We start from the raw sequence: 6782 nt of genomic DNA, 5'->3' as shown, positions 1-6782 counted from the left end.
CGACTCGCAACTCCGCGATCGCGTCCGACCACCAGTACACCGCCCGGCGAGGAGAAGCCCGCCCGACCCGAGGCATCGCCGCGTCGCAAATACCCGCGACCAATGCTCCGAGCCGGGCGACCTCCTCCTCTATGCTCGGCAACTCGGCCGCTCCCTGCGGCCAAGTTGCAGCGAGGGCAGCTGCCATCAGGGCGTCCTTGTCCAGGCGCCGAAGCGCCCAGCGGCGTGGTGGGGTGCCACGCAGGCGGCCGTGTCGGGATGCACTCGCGGCGGCAGAGACCTCCATCCGGATGTACCGGTGATCGGAGAGTGTCTCTGCCCCCGCGACCACGTGCCAACCCGACACCATGCGCACGGCGTTGGGGGTCGCGAATCCAACATCCACGATGGACCCCCCATATCGCCGCACGCATGTGTGCTCCGACCCCCGGTTCAATACCCGGAGGTCGAGCCCCGCCGCCCAATCGCCCAGGATCCCACCGCGAACGGAGGTCCTGGGGGATCCCCAAGCCACCGACTTGGCATTAAAATCCCCCAGGACCAGCACCGGCCGGGCCGCGTAGCGCTGCACGCATGCCGCGACCTCGGCCAAGTACAGCTCGAACGCAGCGTGACCGCTACGGGGCGAAATGTAGCACCCCACCACAGCGACTCCCCCCCAGTCCACGGCGACGAATCCCCGACCGCGCTCCAACAAGGAGAACGGTGGGGACCCGTCGCCCCCTCCCCATACCGTCGCCACCAAGCCGTCCGCGTCGCCCACCCAATGAGGGTGATCAGGGACGCGGTACGGCTCGGCGGCGACCGCCAGGCCAACCCCCCACTCCGCGAGGACTTGGGACATCAAGTCCTGTGCCGCGCGGCAGTGGTTGAGGTTGGCCTGGAGGAGGAGGCGGGGCGGCATTAATTAATGGCCGCGCCAGCCTCCTCCCGGCCGTCCGTCCCCGTAGCACCGTCCACCTCCATGGAGGACGATGCCACCGCCCTCGGCACCGGAGCCGGTGCAGCTCGCCTCTTCCTCTCCTTCCGGGAGGGGGGGGAGCACTTCTTGCTCCCCACCCTGTGATCGGCTGGCCTCCCCATGTCCGCACACAGCGGGCAGTGGGGGGCCGCCGAGCACTGGCTCGCACGGTGCTCTTTGGCACCGCAGCGGTAACACTGACCGCTGCGGTCCACCGGCGAGGTGCACCACTGCCTCACGTGCCCCAATTCGAGGCAGCGGTGACACTGGAGCGGGCGCGGCGCGAGGATTTCCACTCGCGCCGAAACCCACCCCACCAACACCCTCCCGGATTCCGCCACCTTACGGGCGGCGGAGAGGGGGCACCGGGCCCACACCGACCCGAGGCCGGAGGGCGACCTGCGGATTTCTCCGATCCGCAGGTCCTCCACAGGACAGTCCCCCGCCCTCGCAAGGGCACGGGACACATCCTGTGCGCTGACCGAGTCGTCCAGCCCACAAACGCGCATCTCCGTGCGCTTCGTGGGCCGGGCGACCCGGACACCTCGCTCGCCCAGCTGCTCCCGGAGCCTCTGGGCGAGACGATCCGCCTTCGCGCCGCCTTCTGCACCGGGGATCTCCAGCAAGAGACCCCCGGTCACGGCCCTCTTCGCCCTCACGGAGGCGATGCCCAGCTCTTCCAGGGAGATATTCTCCCTAGCGAGCCGCATCGCCTCCGCGAGTGTCAGGTCGCCCCCCTGCGCAACGGTCAGCGTCACCGCTGCCGTTTTTGGGGGACGACCTGGTCGTGCCTTCCCGACCTTCGCGGCCTTTACCTTGGCCGCCGGCGGCGGAGGCGGAGGCTGCGGTTGCGAGGCCTTCCTCGCCGCCCGCTTCGCCTTCCGCCCCACCACCTCACTCCACGCCACCCCCCCTTGGGAGGGTGCTGTGGAGGACGCGACCACCCCGACCACGGGTACACCACCCCCCTTGGGGGTCGCAACCCGGGGCCCTGGTGCCGCAACGCTGGGCGGAGCCTTCACTCCGCCCTTCTTTGCCTTCCCCGACTGTACCGGAACAGGTCGGGGAGGCACCGCCTTCCTGCTGACCGCTCTTCCGGCGAGGAGCTCCTCCCGGAAGGCGGCCAGCTTGCCATCAATCATGTCCCCAATCCTCCTCAGAAGATCGTCTTCTGAGGAGGACGGGGACTTCTTCACGGGCGGAGTGCGGGTGGAGGGGCCCGCGGTGCCCCGCACCACTGCCGCCGCACTCCGCTTATTTACCTCCGCTGAGGGACGCGGCGGTGGAGGAGGAGGGAGGATGGGAGGGAGGGCCGCGCTGTTCCACAGCGCCTCTGCCCTCCTCCACCCCTGTCGCTCCTCCTCCAACAGGAGCTGCAGACGGGCGTTCCGCCCTCTGAGCTCCCGCGCCGCCTCCCTCATCTCCTCCGCCGCGGCCTTCAGGGCCTCCGCGCCACCGCTTTTCTGCCCCTTAAAGGCGCAGGCAGCGGCGACTTTCTCCACCCGCCTCAGGGACGAGGAGATCCTCTCCGATATCTCCTCGGTCACCTCGTCCCTGAGGCAACTCAGCCTCACCGACGGGCTCATCGCCCCGCCCACCTCGACGACGGCCTGCCCCGTCCTCTTCCTCTTAGAGCCTATGTGGCTCGTGCTGGAGGAGAAGGACGAGACCGACGCCGTCTCGTCGTCCTCCTCCACCCTCCACGAAGCCGGACCTGGCGCTGAGTGGGGCGCGAGCGCCGCCACCCTAACCCCAGCCCCGTCTCCGTCCTCCATCTGTCTCATACTTTCGCATTCTTCACATACTTGTTGAACAGATCCTGGGTTTTTTTCCGGTATGGATCACGTAGTAATGAGGTACCACACTGAAACAGCCAATGAAACCTGGTTGCTAGCAATATTATAGATGATGACGCAGGTTAGGTCTAGGTTAGGCCTGGGATTTGCCCTCATCTGGGTCATACTTTCGCATTCTTCACATACTCGTTGAACAGATCCTGCGTTTTTTCTGGTTTGGATCACGTAGTAATGTGGTACCATTCTGAAACAGTCGATTAAACCTGGTTTCGATCAATATTTTAGATGATAACGCATGTTAGGTTTGGGATAGGTCTTGGATTTGCCCTCATCTGGCTCATACTTTCGCATTCTTCACATACTTGTTGAACAGATCCTGCGTTTTTTCTGGTTTGGATCACGTAGTAATGTGGTACCATCCTGTAACAGTCGATTAAACCTGGTTTCGATCAATATTTTAGACGATAACGCATGTTAGGTTTGGGTTAGGTCTTGGATTTGCCCTCATCTGGCTCATACCTTCGCATTCTTCACATACTTGTTGAACAGATCCTGGGTTTTTTCTGGTTTGGATCACGTAGTAATGTGGTATCACACTGAAACAGTTCATGAAACCTGGTTTCGATCAATATTTTAGATGATAACGCATGTTAGGTCTGGGTTAGGTCTAGGATTTGCCATCATCTGTCTCATACTTTCGCATTCTTCACATACTTGTTGAACAGATCCTGGGTTTTTTTCCGGTATGGATCACGTAGTAATGTGGTACCACACTGACACAGTCAATGAAACCTGGTTGCGATCAATATTATAGATGATGACGCAGGTTAGGTCTAGGTTAGGCCTGGGATTTGCCCTCATCAGACTCATACTATCGCATTCTTCACATACTTGTTCAACAGATCCTGGGTTATTTCTGGTTTGGATCACGTAGTAATGTGGTACCACACTGAAACAGTCGATTAAACCTGGTTTCGATCAATATTTTAGATGATAACGCATGTTAGGTTTGGGTTAGGTCTTGGATTTGCCCTCATCTGGCTCATACTTTCGCATTCTTCACATACTTGTTGAACAGATCCTGCGTTTTTTCTGGTTTGGATCACGTAGTAATGTGGTACCATTCTGAAACAGTCGATTAAACCTGGTTTCGATCAATATTTTAGATGGTAACGCATGTTAGGTTTGGGTTAGGTCTTGGATTTGCCCTCATCTGGCTCATACTTTCGCATTCTTCACATACTTGTTGAACAGATCCTGCGTTTTTTCTGGTTTGGATCACGTAGTAATGTGGTGCCATTCTGAAACAGTCGATTAAACCTGGTTTCGATCAATATTTTAGATGATAACGCATGTTAGGTTTGGGTTAGGTCTTGGATTTGCCCTCATCTGGCTCATACCTTCGCATTCTTCACATACTTGTTGAACAGATCCTGGGTTTTTTCTGGTTTGGATCACGTAGTAATGTGGTATCACACTGAAACAGTTCATGAAACCTGGTTTCGATCAATATTTTAGATGACAACGCATGTTAGGTCTGGGTTAGGTCTAGGATTTGCCAACATCTGTCTCATACTTTCGCATTCTTCACATACATGTTCAACAGATCCTGGGTTATTTCTGGTTTGGATCACGTAGTAAAGTGGCACCACACTGAAACAGTCGACTAACCCTGGTCTCGACCATTATTTTAGAGGATAACACAAGTTGGGTATGGGTTAGGTCTTGGATTTGCCCTCATCTGGGTCATACTTTCGCATTCTTCACATACTCGTTGAACAGATCCTGCGTTTTTTCTGGTTTGGATCACGTAGTAATGTGGTACCACACTGAACCAGTACATTAAACCTGGGTTCGATCAATATTTTAGAGGAAAACTCATGCTCGGTCTAGGTTAGACTTGGGATTTGCCCCCATCAGACCCATACTATCGCATTCTTCACATACTTGTTCAACAGATCCTGGGTCATTTCTGGTTTGGATCCAGTAGTATAGTGGTACCACACTGAAACAGTCGACTAACCCTGGTCTCGACCAATATTTTAGAGGATAACGCAAGTTGGGTCTGGGATAGGTCTGGGACTTGCCATCATCTGGGTCATACTTTTGCATTTTTCGCATACTCGTTGTCCAGATCCTGGGCTTTTTCTGGTTTGGATCACGTGGTAATGTGGTATCACACTGAATCAGTCGATTAAACCTGGTTTCGATCAATATTCTAGATGATAACGCATGTTAGGTCTAGGTTAGGCCTGGGATTTGCCCTCATCAGACTCATACTATCGCATTCTTCACATACTTGTTCAACAGATCCTGGGTTATTTCTGGTTTGGTTCACGTAGTAAAGTGGCACCACACTGAAACAGTTGACTAACCCTGGTCTCGACCAATATTTTAGAGGATAACGCAAGTTGTGTCTGGGATAGGCCTGGGATTTGCCCTCATCAGACCCATACTTTCGCATTCTTCACATACTTGTTGAACAGATCCTGAGTTATTTCTGGCTTGGATCAGGTAGTAATATGTTACCACACTGAAACAGGCGATTAATCCTGGTCTCGATCAATATTTTAGAGGATAACGCAAGTTATGTCTGGGATAGGTGTCGGATCTGCCCTCATCAGGCCCATATCTTCGCATTTCTCACATACTTGTTGGCCAGATCCTGGGCTTTCACTGGTCTGGATCTCGTAGTAATGTGGTACCACACTGAAACAGCCCATTAAACCTGGTTTCGATCAATATTTTAGAGGATAACTGATGCTCGGCCTAGGTTACGCCTGGGATTTGCGCCCATCAGACCCATACTTTCGCATTCTTCACATACTTGTTGAACAGATCCTGGGTTCTTTCTGGTTTCGATCACGTAGTAATGTGGTACCACACTGAAACAGTCAATGAAACCTGGTTGCGATCAATATCTTAGATGATAACGCAGGTAAGGTCTAGGTTAGGCCTGGGATTTGCCCTCATCAGGCTCATACTTTCGCATTCTTCACATACTTGTTGAACAGATCCTGGGTTTTTTTCCGGTTTGCATCACGTAGTAATGTGGTACCACACTGAAACAGTCGATTAAACCTGGTTTCGATCAATATTTTTGAGGGTAACGCATGGTAGGTCTGGGTTAGGTCTGGGATTTGCCCTCATCAGACTCATACTATCGCATTCTTCACATACTTGTTGAACAGATCCTGGGTTTTTTCCTGGTTTGGATCACGTAGTAGTGTGGTATCACATTGAAACAGTTCATGAAACCTGGTTTCGATCAATATTTTAGATGATAACGCATGTTAGGTCTGGGTTAGGTCTAGGATTTGCCATCATCTGTCTCATACTTTCGCATTCTTCACATACTTGTTGAACAGATCCTGGGTTTTTCCTGGTTTCGATCACGTAGTAATGTGGTACCACACTGAAACGGTTAATTAAACCAGGATACGACTAATATTTTAGAGGATACACCAAGTTTGGTCTGGGTTAGGTCTAGGATTTGCCATCATCTGTCTCATACTTTCGCATTCTTCACATACTTGTTGAACAGATCCTGGGTTTTTCCTGGTTTCGATCACGTAGAAATGTGGTACCACACTGAAACGGTTAATTAAACCAGGATACGACTAATATTTTAGAGGATACACCAAGTTAGGTCTAGGTTAGGCCTGGGATTTGCCCTCATCAGACTCATACTTTCGCATTTTCGACATACTTGTTGTACAGATCCTGGGTTTTTTCTGGCTTGAATCACGTGGTAATGTGGTATCACACTGAAACAGTCCATGAAACCTGGTTTCGGTCAATATTTTAGAGGATAACGCATGCCAGGTCTAGGTTAGGTCTGGGATTTGCCCTCATGAGACTCATAATTTCGCATATTTCCCAAACTTGTTGGCCAGATCCTGGGCTTTTTCTGGTTTGGGTCACGTAGTAATGTGATACCACACTGAAACAGTCGATTAAACCTGGTTTCGATCAATATTTTAGATGATAACGCATGTTAGGTCTGGGTTAGGTCTAGGATTTGC

Source organism: Colletes latitarsis, unplaced genomic scaffold (assembly GCF_051014445.1).
Source record: "Colletes latitarsis isolate SP2378_abdomen unplaced genomic scaffold, iyColLati1 scaffold0013, whole genome shotgun sequence".
NCBI lineage: Eukaryota > Metazoa > Arthropoda > Insecta > Hymenoptera > Colletidae > Colletes > Colletes latitarsis.
Note: the sequence above shows the minus strand (reverse complement) of the source record.